Source organism: Aulonocara stuartgranti (genome assembly GCF_965226115.1).
Source record: "Aulonocara stuartgranti genome assembly, chromosome: 7".
In the NCBI taxonomy this organism is placed as follows: Eukaryota; Metazoa; Chordata; class Actinopteri; order Cichliformes; family Cichlidae; genus Aulonocara; species Aulonocara stuartgranti.
Genome location: NC_138945.1, coordinates 9,016,923 through 9,034,163, shown reverse-complemented (window position 1 = coordinate 9,034,163; position 17,241 = coordinate 9,016,923). Strand labels below are relative to the sequence as shown.

The following is a 17,241-nucleotide window of genomic DNA, read 5'->3' as shown; positions in this document are numbered from 1 at the left end:
TGATCAGTACATACAGCAGTGATCGTTACTACAAATGGGCCCATGTATAAGTGTGTAGATATTTCCTAATACATCATGGGTGATTTAACATAAATGATTCATTAAACACACATCTGTGAAAACATTTCTGATAAACTTTGCCTAATTTTATGTTATAGCAAATATAATTTAAAAATTAAAACAAGAATGTTTGAATCTGACCACAAACTTTTGAGCAGTAGTGTGTGTTGTATGCATGTGTCTGTCTGTATCTGATCAGGATTTTGTCATCAGTTTCAACAAAACGCTCATTTTTTAGCTGTTTCTATCATCAAAATTGAGTTGGAGTGTTTTAACTCTGATGGCAATCTCTCCCTAACAAGTCCACTTTATTGCGTGCTCATTTTCTCCTATTAGTGGCTCATACATATATAATTAGGAAACATGCATTAAGTCAGCGGTCCTCAACCTTTTTCGCGCCACGGACCGGTTTATGCCCGACAATATTTTCACAGACCGGCCTTTAAGGTGTCGCGGATAAATACAACAAAATAAAACTAGTACCGGTACCGAAAAAAAGAAGATTTATTCATAACACACTTGAAAAGACCCAGGGACACCGAGTTAACAATAAAAACGATAACAAAATAACGCTGAAAACCGATAAAAACCCTGAAAACCATACATTTCACAACTGAGCCTCAACTCTCGCGGCCCGGTACCAAACGACTCACGGACCGGCAGCGGTCCGAGGCCCGGGGGTTGGGGACCGCTGCATTAAGTGCACTAATTTCTCACACTTATCAGTGGCTCATGGTTGCTTAAGGCCTATGTCTGTACTTGACCACAGAGGCAGAGCATCATTCAACCTGCCAGCTGCCTATCTTGGGAGCTTTTCAAGGATGACAGACTCCACTTTCTCTGCAGCAAGACAGCTCATAACTTTTTTACAGTGTCTCCCTGTCCTCAGACTTCTATATATTCTTCTGTAATAGATAACTATACACTATCATTGCAATCTACACTACAGCTCAAACGTTTGAAGTCAATTTTCACCTGGTTTATAACCATGTGATCTGTCCACACAGGAGTGATTGTTTCTAAAATTTGGCGCACGTATAAGTGTGTTGACATTTCCTAATGCATCATGGGTGATTTAACTTCAATGATTAATTAAACAAACATCTGTGAAAACATTTCTGATCATTTTCATGTAATATTATGTTAAAGTAAATGTAAATTATTAATTAAAAGACAACTGTTTGAAACTGACCACAAACTTTTGAGCAGTAGTGTGTGTTGTATGCATGTGTCTGTCTGTATCTGATCAGGATTTTGTCATCAGTTTCAACAAGACGCTCATTTTTTAGCTGTTTCTATCATCAAAATTGAGTTGGAGTGTTTTAACTCTGATGGCAATCTCTCCCTAACAAGTCCACTTTATTGCGTGCTCATTTTCTCCTATTAGTTGCTCATACATATATAATTAGGAAACATGCATTAAGTCAGTAGTCCTCAACCTTTTTTGTGCCACGGACCGGTTTATGCCCAACAATATTTTCACGGACGGGCCTTTAAGGTGTCGCGGATAAATACAACAAAATAAAACTAGTACCGGTACCGGAAAAAAAGAAGATTTATTTATAACACACTTGAAAAGACCCAGGGACACCGAGTTAACGATAAAAACGATAACAAAATAACGCTGAATACCGATAAAAACCCTGAAAACCATACATTTCACACCTGAGCCTCAACTCTCGCGGCCCGGTACCAAACGACTCATGGACCGGCACCGGTCCGAGGCCCGGGGGTTGGGGACCGCTGCATTAAGTGCACTAATTTCTCACACTTATCAGTGGCTCATGGTTGCTTAAGGCCTATGTCTGTACTTGACCACAGAGGCAGAGCATCATTCAACCTGCCAGCTGCCTATCTTGGGAGCTTTTCAAGGATGACAGACTCCACTTTCTCTGCAGCAAGACAGCTCATAACTTTTTTACAGTGTCTCCATGTCCTCATACTTCTATATGTTCTTCTGTAATAGATAACTATACACTATCATTGCAATCTACACTACAGCTCAAACGTTTGAAGTCAGTTTTCACCTGGTTTATAACCATGTGATCTGTCCACACAGGAGTGATTGTTTCTAAAATTTGGCGCACGTATAAGTGTGTTGACATTTCCTAATGCATCATGGGTGATTTAACATAAATGATTCATTAAACACACATCTGTGAAAACATTTCTGATCATTTTCATGTAATATTATGTTAAAAGTAAATGTAAATTATTAATTAAAAAGACGACAGTTTGAATCTGACCACAAACCTTTGAGCAGTAGTGTGTGTTGTATGCATGTGTCTGTCTGTATCTGATCAGGATTTTGTCATCAGTGTCAACAAAACGCTCATTTTTTAGCTGTTTCTGTCATCAAAATTTGAGTTGGAGTGTTTTTACACTGATGGCAATCTCTCCCTAACAAGTCCACTTTATTGCATGCTCATTTTCTCCTATTAGTGGTTCATAGGAGTCTAACTAATGAACTGTATGCATGTTTCCTAATCTGTCACACTTATCAGTGGCTCATGGTTGCTTAAGGCCTATGTCTGTACTTGACCACAGAGGCAGAGCATCATTCAACCTGCCAGCTGCCTATCTTGGGAGCTTTTCAAGGATGACAGACTCCACTTTCTCTGCAGCAAGACAGCTCATAACTTTTTTACAGTGTCTCCCTGTCCTCATACTTCTATATATTCTTCTGTAATAGATAACTATACACTATCATTGCAATCTACACTACAGCTCAAACGTTTGAAGTCAGTTTTCACCTGGTTTATAACCATGTGATCTGTCCACACAGGAGTGATTGTTTCTAAAATTTGGCGCACGTATAAGTGTGTTGACATTTCCTAATGCATCATGGGTGATTTAACATAAATGATTCATTAAACACACATCTGTGAAAACATTTCTGATAAACTTTGCCTAATTTTATGTTATAGCAAATATAATTTTAAAATTAAAACAAGAATGTTTGATTCTGACCACAAACTTTTGAGCAGTAGTGTGTGTTGTATGCATGTGTCTGTCTGTATCTGATCAGGATTTTGTCATCAGTGTCAACAAAACGCTCATTTTTTTAGCTGTTTCTATCATCAAAATTGAGTTGGAGTGTTTTAACTCTGATGGCAATCTCTCCCTAACAAGTCCACTTTATTGCGTGCTCATTTTCTCCTTTTAGTGGCCCATACGTATATAATTAGGAAACATGCATTAAGTCAGTGGTCCTCAACCTTTTTTGCGCCACGGACCGGTTTATGCCCGACAATATTTTCATGGACCGGCCTTTAAGGTGTCGCGGATAAATACAACAAAATAAAACTAGTACCGGTACCGGAAAAAAAGAAGATTTATTTATGACACACTTGAAAAGACCCAGGGACACCGAGTTAACGATAAAAACGATAACAAAATAACTCTGAATACCGATAAAAACCCTGAAAACCATACATTTCACAACTGAGCCTCAACTCTCGCGGACCGGCACCTTTCCGAGGCCCGGGGGTTGGGGACCGCTGCATTAAGTGCACTAATTTCTCACACTTATCAGTGGCTCATGGTTGCTTAAGGCCTATGTCTGTACTTGACCACAGAGGCAGAGCATCATTCAACCTGCCAGCTGCCTATCTTGGGAGCTTTTCAAGGATGACAGACTCCACTTTCTCTGCAGCAAGACAGCTCATAACTTTTTTACAGTGTCTCCCTGTCCTCAGACTTCTATATGTTCTTCTGTAATAGATAACTATACACTATCATTGCAATCTACACTACAGCTCAAAAGTTTGAAGTCAGTTTTCACCTGGTTTATAACCATGTGATCTGTCCACACAGCAGTGATGGTTACTAAAAATGGGCCCATGTATTTGTGTGTAGACATTTCCTAATGCATCATGGGTGATTTAACATAAATGATTCATTAAACACACATCTGTGAAAACATTTCTGATAAACTTTGCCTAATTTTATGTTATAGCAAATATAATTTTAAAATTAAGACAAGAATGTTTGAATCTGACCACAAACTTTTGAGCAGTAGTGTGTGTTGTATGCATGTGTCTGTCTGTATCTGATCAGGATTTTGTCATCAGTGTCAACAAAACGCTCATTTTTTAGCTGTTTCTATCATCAAAATTGAGTTGGAGTGTTTTAACTCTGATGGCAATCTCTCCCTAACAAGTCCACTTTATTGCGTGCTCATTTTCTCCTATTAGTTGCTCATACGTATATAATTAGGAAACATGCATTAAGTCAGTAGTCCTCAACCTTTTTTGCGCCACGGACCGGTTTATGCCCAACAATATTTTCACGGACGGGCCTTTAAGGTGTCGCGGATAAATACAACAAAATAAAACTAGTACCGGTACCGGAAAAAAAGAAGATTTATTTATGACACACTTGAAAAGACCCAGGGACACCGAGTTAACGATAAAAACGATAACAAAATAACGCTGAATACCGATAAAAACCCTGAAAACCATACATTTCACACCTGAGCCTCAACTCTCGCGGCCCGGCACCAAACGACTCACGGACCGGCACCTTTCCGAGGCCCGGGGGTTGGGGACCGCTGCATTAAGTGCACTAATTTCTCACACTTATCAGTGGCTCATGGTTGCTTAAGGCCTATGTCTGTACTTGACCACAGAGGCAGAGCATCATTCAACCTGCCAGCTGCCTATCTTGGGAGCTTTTCAAGGATGACAGACTCCACTTTCTCTGCAGCAAGACAGCTCATAACTTTTTTACAGTGTCTCCCTGTCCTCAGACTTCTATATATTCTTCTGTAATAGATAACTATACACTATCATTGCAATCTACACTACAGCTCAAAGGTTTGAAGTCAGTTTTCACCTGGTTTATAACCATGTGATCTGTCCACACAGCAGTGATGGTTACTAAAAATGGGCCCATGTATAAGTGTGTAGACATTTCCTAATGCATCATGGGTGATTTAACATAAATGATTCATTAAACACACATCTGTGAAAACATTTCTGATCATTTTCATGTAATATTATGTTAAAAGTAAATGTAAATTATTAATTAAAAAGACGACAGTTTGAATCTGACCACAAACTTTTGAGCAGTAGTGTGTGTTGTATGCATGTGTCTGTCTGTATCTGATCAGGATTTTGTCATCAGTGTCAACAAAACGCTCATTTTTTAGCTGTTCCTATCATCAAAAATTGAGTTGGAGTGTTTTAACACTGATGGCAATCTCTCCCTAACAAGTCCACTTTATTGCGTGCTCATTTTCTCCTATTAGTGGTTCATAGGAGTCTAACTAATGAACTGTATGCATGTTTCCTAATCTGTCACACTTATCAGTGGCTCATGGTTGCTTAAGGCCTATGTCTGTACTTGACCACAGAGGCAGAGCATCATTCAACCTGCCAGCTGCCTATCTTGGGAGCTTTTCAAGGATGACAGACTCCACTTTCTCTGCAGCAAGACAGCTCATAACTTTTTTACAGTGTCTCCCTGTCCTCAGACTTCTATATATTCTTCTGTAATAGATAACTATACACTATCATTGCAGTCAATCTACACTACAGCTCAAACGTTTGAAGTCAGTTTTCACCTGGTTTATAACCATGTGATCTGTCCACACAGCAGTGATGGCTACTAAAAATGGGCCCATGTATAAGTGTGTAGACATTTCCTAATGCATCATGGGTGATTTAACATAAATGATTCATTAAACACACATCTGTGAAAACATTTCTGATAAACTTTGCCTAATTTTATGTTATAGCAAATATAATTTTAAAATTAAAACAAGAATGTTTGAAACTGACCACAAACTTTTGAGCAGTAGTGTGTGTTGTATGCATGTGTCTGTCTGTATCTGATCAGGATTTTGTCATCAGTGTCAACAAAATGCTCATTTTTTAGCTGTTTCTGTCATCAAAATTGAGTTGGAGTGTTTTAACTCTGATGGCAATCTCTCCCTAACAAGTCCACTTTATTGCGTGCTCATTTTCTCCTTTTAGTGGCCCATACGTATATAATTAGGAAACATGCATTAAGTCAGTGGTCCTCAACCTTTTTTGCGCCACGGACCGGTTTATGCCCGACAATATTTTCATGGACCGGCCTTTAAGGTGTCGCGGATAAATACAACAAAATAAAACTAGTACCGGTACCGAAAAAAAGAAGATTTATTCATAACACACTTGAAAAGACCCAGGGACACCGAGTTAACGATAAAAACGATAACAAAATAACTCTGAATACCGATAAAAACCCTGAAAACCATACATTTCACAACTGAGCCTCAACTCTCGCGGACCGGCACCTTTCCGAGGCCCGGGGGTTGGGGACCGCTGCATTAAGTGCACTAATTTCTCACACTTATCAGTGGCTCATGGTTGCTTAAGGCCTATGTCTGTACTTGACCACAGAGGCAGAGCATCATTCAACCTGCCAGCTGCCTATCTTGGGAGCTTTTCAAGGATGACAGACTCCACTTTCTCTGCAGCAAGACAGCTCATAACTTTTTTACAGTGTCTCCCTGTCCTCAGACTTCTATATATTCTTCTGTAATAGATAACTATACACTATCATTGCAATCTACACTACAGCTCAAAGGTTTGAAGTCAGTTTTCACCTGGTTTATAACCATGTGATCTGTCCACACAGCAGTGATGGTTACTAAAAATGGGCCCATGTATAAGTGTGTAGACATTTCCTAATGCATCATGGGTGATTTAACATAAATGATTCATTTAACACACATCTGTGAAAACATTTCTGATCATTTTCATGTAATATTATGTTAAAAGTAAATGTAAATTATTAATTAAAAAGACGACAGTTTGAATCTGACCACAAACTTTTGAGCAGTAGTGTGTGTTGTATGCATGTGTCTGTCTGTATCTGATCAGGATTTTGTCATCAGTGTCAACAAAACGCTCATTTTTTAGCTGTTCCTATCATCAAAAATTGAGTTGGAGTGTTTTAACACTGATGGCAATCTCTCCCTAACAAGTCCACTTTATTACGTGCTCATTTTCTCCTATTAGTGGTTCATAGGAGTCTAACTAATGAACTGTATGCATGTTTCCTAATCTGTCACACTTATCAGTGGCTCATGGTTGCTTAAGGCCTATGTCTGTACTTGACCACAGAGGCAGAGCATCATTCAACCTGCCAGCTGCCTATCTTGGGAGCTTTTCAAGGATGACAGACTCCACTTTCTCTGCAGCAAGACAGCTCATAACTTTTTTACAGTGTCTCCCTGTCCTCATACTTGTATATGTTCTTCTGTAATAGATAACTATACACTATCATTGCAATCTACACTACAGCTCAAACGTTTGAAGTCAGTTTTCACCTGGTTTATAACCATGTGATCTGTCCACACAGCAGTGATGGCTACTAAAAATGGGCCCATGTATAAGTGTGTAGACATTTCCTAATGCATCATGGGTGATTTAACATAAATGATTCATTAAACACACATCTGTGAAAACATTTCTGATAAACTTTGCCTAATTTTATGTTATAGCAAATATAATTTTAAAATTAAAACAAGAATGTTTGAAACTGACCACAAACTTTTGAGCAGTAGTGTGTGTTGTATGCATGTGTCTGTCTGTATCTGATCAGGATTTTGTCATCAGTGTCAACAAAATGCTCATTTTTTAGCTGTTTCTGTCATCAAAATTGAGTTGGAGTGTTTTAACTCTGATGGCAATCTCTCCCTAACAAGTCCACTTTATTGCGTGCTCATTTTCTCCTTTTAGTGGCCCATACGTATATAATTAGGAAACATGCATTAAGTCAGTGGTCCTCAACCTTTTTTGCGCCACGGACCGGTTTATGCCCGACAATATTTTCATGGACCGGCCTTTAAGGTGTCGCGGATAAATACAACAAAATAAAACTAGTACCGGTACCGGAAAAAAAGAAGATTTATTTATGACACACTTGAAAAGACCCAGGGACACCGAGTTAACGATAAAAACGATAACAAAATAACGCTGAATACCGATAAAAACCCTGAAAACCATACATTTCACACCTGAGCCTCAACTCTCGCGGACCGGCCCCTTTCCGAGGCCCGGGGGTTGGGGACCGCTGCATTAAGTGCACTAATTTCTCACACTTATCAGTGGCTCATGGTTGCTTAAGGCCTATGTCTGTACTTGACCACAGAGGCAGAGCATCATTCAACCTGCCAGCTGCCTATCTTGGGAGCTTTTCAAGGATGACAGACTCCACTTTCTCTGCAGCAAGACAGCTCATAACTTTTTTACAGTGTCTCCCTGTCCTCAGACTTCTATATATTCTTCTGTAATAGATAACTATACACTATCATTGCAATCTACACTACAGCTCAAAAGTTTGAAGTCAGTTTTCACCTGGTTTATAACCATGTGATCTGTCCACACAGCAGTGATGGTTACTAAAAATGGGCCCATGTATATGTGTGTAGACATTTCCTAATGCATCATGGGTGATTTAACATAAATGATTCATTTAACACACATCTGTGAAAACATTTCTGATCATTTTCATGTAATATTATGTTAAAAGTAAATGTAAATTATTAATTAAAAAGACGACAGTTTGAATCTGACCACAAACGTTTGAGCAGTAGTGTGTGTTGTATGCATGTGTCTGTCTGTATCTGATCAGGATATTGTCATCAGTGTCAACAAAACGCTCATTTTTTAGCTGTTTCTGTCATCAAAATTGAGTTGGAGTGTTTTAACTCTGATGGCAATCTCTCCCTAACAAGTCCACTTTATTGCGTGCTCATTTTCTCCTATTAGTGGTTCATAGGAGTCTAACTAATGAACTGTATGCATGTTTCCTAATCTGTCACGCTTATCAGTGGCTCATGGTTGCTTAAGGCCTATGTCTGTACTTGACCACAGAGGCAGAGCATCATTCAACCTGCCAGCTGCCATCTTGGGAGCTTTTCAAGGATGACAGACTCCACTTTCTCTGCAGCAAGACAGCTCATAACTTTTTTACAGTGTCTCCCTGTCCTCAGACTTCTATATGTTCTTCTGTAATAGATAACTATACACTATCATTGCAATCAAGCTATACTACAGCTCAAACGTTTGAAGTCAATTTTCACCTGGTTTATAACCATGTGATCTGTCCACACAGGAGTGATGGCTACTAAAAATGGGCCCATGTATAAGTGTGTAGACATTTCCTAATGCATCATGGGTGATTTAACATAAATGATTCATTAAACACACATCTGTGAAAACATTTCTGATAAACTTTGCCTAATTTTATGTTATAGCAAATATAATTTTAAAATTAAAACAAGAATGTTTGAATCTGACCACAAACTTTTGAGCAGTAGTGTGTGTTGTATGCATGTGTCTGTCTGTATCTGATCAGGATTTTGTCATCAGTGTCAACAAAACGCTCATTTTTTAGCTGTTTCTATCATCAAAATTGAGTTGGAGTGTTTTAACTCTGATGGCAATCTCTCCCTAACAAGTCCACTTTATTGCGTGCTCATTTTCTCCTATTAGTGGCTCATACGTATATAATTAGGAAACATGCATTAAGTCAGTAGTCCTCAACCTTTTTTGCGCCACGGACCGGTTTATGCCCGACAATATTTTCACAGACCGGCCTTTAAGGTGTCGCGGATAAATACAACAAAATAAAACTAGTACCGGTACCAGAAAAAAAGAAGATTTATTTATGACACACTTGAACAGACCCAGGGACACCGAGTTAACGATAAAAACGATAACAAAATAACTCTGAATACCGATAAAAACCCTGAAAACCATACATTTCACACCTGAGCCTCAACTCTCGCGGCCCGGTACCAAACGACTCACGGACCGGCACCTTTCCGAGGCCCGGGGTCGGGGGACCGCTGCATTAAGTGCACTAATTTCTCACACTTATCAGTGGCTCATGGTTGCTTAAGGCCTATGTCTGTACTTGACCACAGAGGCAGAGCATCATTCAACCTGCCAGCTGCCTATCTTGGGAGCTTTTCAAGGATGACAGACTCCACTTTCTCTGCAGCAAGACAGCTCATAACTTTTTTACAGTGTCTCCCTGTCCTCAGACTTCTATATATTCTTCTGTAATAGATAACTATACACTATCATTGCAATCTACACTACAGCTCAAAGGTTTGAAGTCAGTTTTCAGCTGGTTTATAACCATGTGATCTGTCCACACAGCAGTGATGGCTACTAAAAATGGGCCCATGTATAAGTGTGTAGACATTTCCTAATGCATCATGGGTGATTTAACATAAATGATTCATTAAACACACATCTGTGAAAACATTTCTGATAAACTTTGCCTAATTTTATGTTATAGCAAATATAATTTTAAAATTAAGACAAGAATGTTTGAATCTGACCACAAACTTTTGAGCAGTAGTGTGTGTTGTATGCATGTGTCTGTCTGTATCTGATCAGGATTTTGTCATCAGTGTCAACAAAATGCTCATTTTTTAGCTGTTTCTATCATCAAAATTGAGTTGGAGTGTTTTAACTCTGATGGCAATCTCTCCCTAACAAGTCCACTTTATTGCGTGCTCATTTTCTCCTATTAGTGGCTCATACGTATATAATTAGGAAACATGCATTAAGTCAGTGGTCCTCAACCTTTTTTGCGCCACGGACCGGTTTATGCCCGACAATATTTTCACAGACCGGCCTTTAAGGTGTCGCGGATAAATACAACAAAATAAAACTAGTACCGGTACCGGAAAAAAAGAAGATTTATTTATGACACACTTGAACAGACCCAGGGACACCGAGTTAACGATAAAAACGATAACAAAATAACTCTGAATACCGATAAAAACCCTGAAAACCATACATTTCACACCTGAGCCTCAACTCTCGCGGACCGGCACCTTTCCGAGGCCCGGGGGTTGGGGACCGCTGCATTAAGTGCACTAATTTCTCACACTTATCAGTGGCTCATGGTTGCTTAAGGCCTATGTCTGTACTTGACCACAGAGGCAGAGCATCATTCAACCTGCCAGCTGCCTATCTTGGGAGCTTTTCAAGGATGACAGACTCCACTTTCTCTGCAGCAAGACAGCTCATAACTTTTTTACAGTGTCTCCCTGTCCTCATACTTCTATATATTCTTCTGTAATAGATAACTATACACTATCATTGCAATCTACACTACAGCTCAAAGGTTTGAAGTCAATTTTCACCTGGTTTATAACCATGTGATCTGTCCACACAGCAGTGATGGCTACTAAAAATGGGCCCATGTATAAGTGTGTAGACATTTCCTAATGCATCATGGGTGATTTAACATAAATGATTCATTAAACACACATCTGTGAAAACATTTCTGATAAACTTTGCCTAATTTTATGTTATAGCAAATATAATTTAAAAATTAAAACAAGAATGTTTGAATCTGACCACAAACTTTTGAGCAGTAGTGTGTGTTGTATGCATGTGTCTGTCTGTATCTGATCAGGATTTTGTCATCAGTTTCAACAAGACGCTCATTTTTTAGCTGGTTCTATCATCAAAATTGAGTTGGAGTGTTTTAACTCTGGTGGCAATCTCTCCCTAACAAGTCCACTTTATTGCGTGCTCATTTTCTCCTATTAGTGGCTCATAGGAGTCTAACTAATGAACTGTATGCATGTTTCCTAATCTGTCACACTTATCAGTGGCTCATGGTTGCTTAAGGCCTATGTCTGTACTTGACCACAGAGGCAGAGCATCATTCAACCTGCCAGCTGCCTATCTTGGGAGCTTTTCAAGGATGACAGACTCCACTTTCTCTGCAGCAAGACAGCTCATAACTTTTTTACAGTGTCTCCCTGTCCTCAGACTTCTATATATTCTTCTGTAATAGATAACTATACACTATCATTGCAATCAAGCTATACTACAGCTCAAAGGTTTGAAGTCAATTTTCACCTGGTTTATAACCATGTGATCGGTCCACACAGGAGTGATGGCTACTAAAAATGGGCCCATGTATAAGTGTGTAGACATTTCCTAATGCATCATGGGTGATTTAACATAAATGATTCATTAAACACACATCTGTGAAAACATTTCTGATAAACTTTGCCTAATTTTATGTTATAGCAAATATAATTTTAAAATTAAGACAAGAATGTTTGAATCTGACCACAAACTTTTGAGCAGTAGTGTGTGTTGTATGCATGTGTCTGTCTGTATCTGATCAGGATTTTGTCATCAGTGTCAACAAAACGCTCATTTTTTAGCTGTTTCTGTCATCAAAATTGCGTTGGAGTGTTTTAACTCTGATGGCAATCTCTCCCTAACAAGTCCACTTTATTGCGTGCTCATTTTCTCCTATTTGTGGTTCATAGGAGTCTAACTAATGAACTGTATGCATGTTTCCTAATCTGCCACACTTATCAGTGGCTCATTGTTGCTTAAGGCCTATGTCTGTACTTGACCACAGAGGCAGAGCATCATTCAACCTCAATTCAAATATTATTCCTTAAAACTTGCATAGATCACCAATTATGAATGACGATTGATTAAATATTAAGTGGTGTATGGATTGCAACAATAATAGCGAGTGTGTAGATTATATTACCTTTCCTCAGTTTATCACATTAAATCTCAGCTTACTAGTGACCCAGCATTTTTCTAAGTACAAAAGCGCTAAACAACATCATTTTTTCAAGTAATATAAAAATCATCTTTATATATTACCTTTTTAAACATCCCATTTTTCTTTCTAATGTCATTAAAACAATTTTGCACATTTGAATAACAGTAGTCAGACCTCCAGATCTTTTAAGCTTTCAGTTTTTTTCTCAGTGTCACACATGGATTAGTTTTCGTCTATTTCAATAAGAAAGTCAAATCTTCAAACCCTAAAGCAATCTTTGTTTCTTTCAATCATTCCAATATTTTTCATCTTCTGTTATATAATTGCAGTTAACCAGGGCTTAGCTACTCTGATCTACAGGAATTTTGGGGGTGTGGATACCCATTTTCTTTTTTTCATAGGTGCGGAGCCTTTTTCTACAAAATTACGAATAAACTGCATTTTTTAAAATTACCTTTAACATAAATGTAGACTGACAAGTAACTCAACCTTTAACACAGTGATCAGTAGAGAAGAAAGAAAATAACCCATTTCAAAATTTCTAGTTCAGATCAAAATTATTGTTCTGATTAAGGAAACAGTAAATCTGGCCACATTATTGTCCCGATCCTCCAATTTTCCCTTTCCAATGTGACTAAATAAAATTCAACTTTTTTTTAAATAAAAGCAGTTGCACACCCAGATATTTCTTACAGTAAAAATCCTCCAACAACCTTTCAAAAGAAATTTTTTTGTCTTTCCTCAATTTTGAGACCAACTGAACCCACAAACCTGAAGCTGCAGACCCCAAACTAACCAAATTTAATGTTTCCTTAATCAGCACAGTAATTTTTAAGTCTTTATGTGTTATGTTTACTCACAGTTTTGATGCTTGCTTCTTCGACTTGACCCACGATTAGCTCTGCACCATCGCTCTGCTGTTTTCTCTCTCCTCATGCTTCTCCTTCGTGCGTCCTGTCCTCAAATATAATCCAACCTGCCTCCTTGTTTCCTCCTTGACTTGTATTCGCAAAATTTCCAGTTAAATTAAGAGTAATCCAGAAAAGTTTTCCTGCTTCAAAAGCTCTTCCAGTTGCCTGTCTTCTTGTCCTCCTTCAAATGTGCATTTTATGAATTTGTATTTATTTGACTTCATATTGCCATGACAACATAACACAGAGCATCATGGTAGATTAAAGCAGGTGGTTCTGTCCGCTACAGAAATGCTGATAAACTCAATTTATTTGAGTTGTCTTAACTTAGAAAAACTAAGTAAGATGGAAGTTTTTCTTCTCAGTGTGGAAGGATGAAAGATGTGTTTTGAAAATGCCACGTCACTACCGTCCTCCTCCCTAGCACGGATCAGTCCGCATGTTCATGGTGCCAGCATTTTTTATGGAATATGTTGAGCAAACCTAGAAAAGCGTCAGCTCAAGGGATTATTGTTGTCATTGCTGTGGATCTTTACCTGATACACTGACTTGGTGAGTAAATGTTTACTCTTATTCAAACTGATTTTGTGGCTTCTCTTAGTTTAGCACCAGGTTTATAATCGTGCTAGCTAGTTAGTGTTAGCCTAGCGTTGCTGCTGCGGCTGGGCTCATGTTACTTAAAAATTAACACCACAGCCTTAAAAACCTTATATAAAAATATGTCTGTGAAATTTTCTGTTGATTGTTTGAAATAAAAAAGTGAGATAAGAGCCCAGACAAAATTCTTCGGGGGTGTGAAAACAATAAGCCAAGAGTTAGCTGTGCTTGCGGACTCTTATCAAGCCTTGACCTCCCGGTCAGCTATCGCGCTGGTGGATAACAGAGCTCTCCGAAAACGTGGAAGCACTTTTGCAAATATGTGATATTTTGATAAATCAAGTAGATATTTGAGCATTACACAGCTACATTCTCCACTGAAAATATCTTAAAAGGTTATTTTGTGACCCAGAAAGGGTAATCTAGGGGAAAGGAGGATCGCATATGTCGGCCATGGTTGTCGGAGCCTGTGCGTACTTGTAAGCTCGCCAATGGCGGAGGAGCGCGGCTTATTGCTTTTTCTGGGTCACAAAATCAACTTTTAAGATATTTTCAGGCGAGAATGTAGCTGTCGAAAGTTAAAATATCTGCTCGATTTATCAAGACATCACATATTTGCAAAAATGCCCCGACGTTTTCTGAGATGTCCATTTTTTTCATGCTTTGTGGCACCTTGAACATCTGTGGCATCTATTAATGTCAAATCTAGCCTTTATTTAACAACATAAGCAAACTCTATGTTACAATGATTGCACAGCCATTAAGGATCAAATCGGTTTCTGAAAAATGTTCTGTTTTTTCTCCCTCTGCTTGCTTCTTACTGTCTTTGAGGCTCGGGACCAGCACTCCTGCTGTTGGACAGAAAGACATCAACTCAGTGGTAAGTATTTTGGTTTTCCAATATATTAGCAACTGTCAGTGACATTTATATTAATCAGGCTGAACTTTAATCATACTTTAGATCAGCCTGTTTTACTTATTGTTTTATTTGTTTTTTGGTTTGGGGAAGTTGTTTCTTTACTGATCTTTTCCTGTCTTCTGTTATTAGACTTGAGATATGACTGCACTAGGCTGTTGCTGGTGACTCCAGTTAATTCTACAAGACATGCTGTGTAAGTAAACAAACAACAACAGTTTGGTCTGCATTTCTTGAAAGATCACATCCCCCAAACTTAGTTTAGAGGGTCTACACTGAATATAGTGAAGTCTGCAAGTTTTCTAACAGCAAAATTTGTTTTGTGCCCAAATCATTTTGCACATCATTAGAATGAAAGTTATTGGCCATGTTTGCATAGCCCTTTTTAAAATGATGCTTTCATGACATTATTGTGTGTCGGGTGGGGGTCAGGGCTATCCAGACTGACAATTGGGACATTGAATGTCACCTCTCCGGTGGGGAAGGAGCCTGAGATTGTCCAAATTGGAGTCTGTTTTATACCAAATGCAGAAAAAAATGTTTTAAGAAAGCAATTAAGTTCATGTTCCAAAAAATATGATTGTTTGCTTGCAGGACACCAGGAGAGATGAGTCCTCCGTCACAGATGGTGTGGTCAGTGAAGATGGTCGCCTGCAGGTTCAAGCTCACTGCATCTCCAACCCACATCCACTGCCACTGTACTTAAGGGAAGTTAAAGACTTTCTTCTGCACCTACATTTGGATCACCTCGATCCATGATAGTCATTCAGGCAGTAATGCCTGGACTGGAAACAAGCCATCCTTAAAACATTACAACATTCCAGCTCATGTGTTGGAATGCAAAACAAATGTGTTGTTTAAATTAGAGACTGCACTTGTGACAGAACAACAAATATTTTATTTTGATTATATAAGTAATGTAAGTACAAAACAAAGTTGTGGTAGGCCTAAACTTATTTTCAGAATAATTACATCTGCGACCTTGTTTCATTGTAAGATTATAACAGTGATGGCAATATAATTGTTTGTTGTTCAGCAGAACAGTGTCCAGTATGTTGGCTGTTATACTTTGTTGTGTTTGAAAATAAAAGTTGGTCTGATTTTAACATCATGACAAAAAGTGTTGTTAATTATTTTTAATCATATTCAGGTTACCACAAATTGTTTTTTCATTTAGTTGAACTTGAAATGTTTGTCAGTAAGTAAACAATTAGCACTGTACAGTCAGAAATATCAAGTTATTCTTAATACTGCAGACTTGCACTGTATAAGTTGTCCTAACAGTCATCTTAAGTAAGCTTTACTTAGTTTTTTTGAGGCAACGAGTTCTGGGAACTAACAAGGCTTTACAGTGTACTCAAAATGAGTAAGTTGCCCTAACTTGGTCAACTTACGTAAACTTGATCCAATTTTCTTGAGTTCTGGGAACAAATGAGCTTGTACAGAGTACTCAAAATAAATAAGTTGTCCTAATTTAGTCATTTTTAGCTAAGCTTTACTCAATTTTTTTGAGGCAACGAGTTTCCTCAATTATTTTGAGTTCTAACTAATTAGATTTTACAGTGTGTAAGAGCAGGAATTTAACTACAAACTCTCATAGTTCCCGTCAGTATCATTCATTCTGCTCTGCCTCAATGGTCACAGTGGCTAGTTTAAGTACGTTTGCCCCATAGAAATCCACTGATGTTCAGTGAGTCCCTTTGATACATATTTAGACCTTCATAATTTTCAGGGTGCATGAGTGTTATATCTCCATCTCATCCTAAACATTTTACCAACATGTAAAAGGCATACGTCCACAAGATTTTGATTTTTTTAATTGAAACTTGTTTGGGTTTGGGTGACTACTTGGATTAGGGGAGTATTATTTAGAGCAATGTTTGTCACTTTGGTTAATTGCTAAACTCAGGCCGTTTTTGTTCAGTCTTTTTCTAACTGAGCTTTCACATTTAACATGCTAACTGAAGCCTGTAGAGTCTGAGCTGTAGCTCTTTTATTTTCTGTATTGTACAGTCTGACTTAGGGGTGGATTTGCTGGGATTGGTGACTGCGTTGCATGTTTTGAATAATCTTCTTCAGAGTAGACTTTTGGTGTAAGCTGATAGTGAATGAAAAAAGCTATAAAAAGCTGCTGTGGTTTTAATTTTCCAAGAGAGGTAATGCACATAATGCAGAGACGAGCGCACGGGGGATATC

General features: G+C 38.4%; 1 long non-coding RNA gene across 2 annotated transcripts; it reads left to right on the top strand.

The window, feature by feature from the left end:
- The first annotated feature begins 12,234 nt into the window (after positions 1-12,234).
- On the top strand, positions 12,235-16,159 carry LOC309710850. Of its 2 annotated transcripts, XR_014277812.1 has the most exons (4): positions 12,235-14,084; positions 14,961-15,009; positions 15,178-15,241; positions 15,640-16,159. It is a non-coding gene; the product is annotated as an uncharacterized lncRNA (long non-coding RNA). The 2 variants fall into 2 exon arrangements; XR_014277813.1 differs by lacking the exon at positions 12,235-14,084 and having other exon boundaries at positions 14,713-15,009.
- Positions 16,160-17,241: the final 1,082 nt, after the last annotated feature.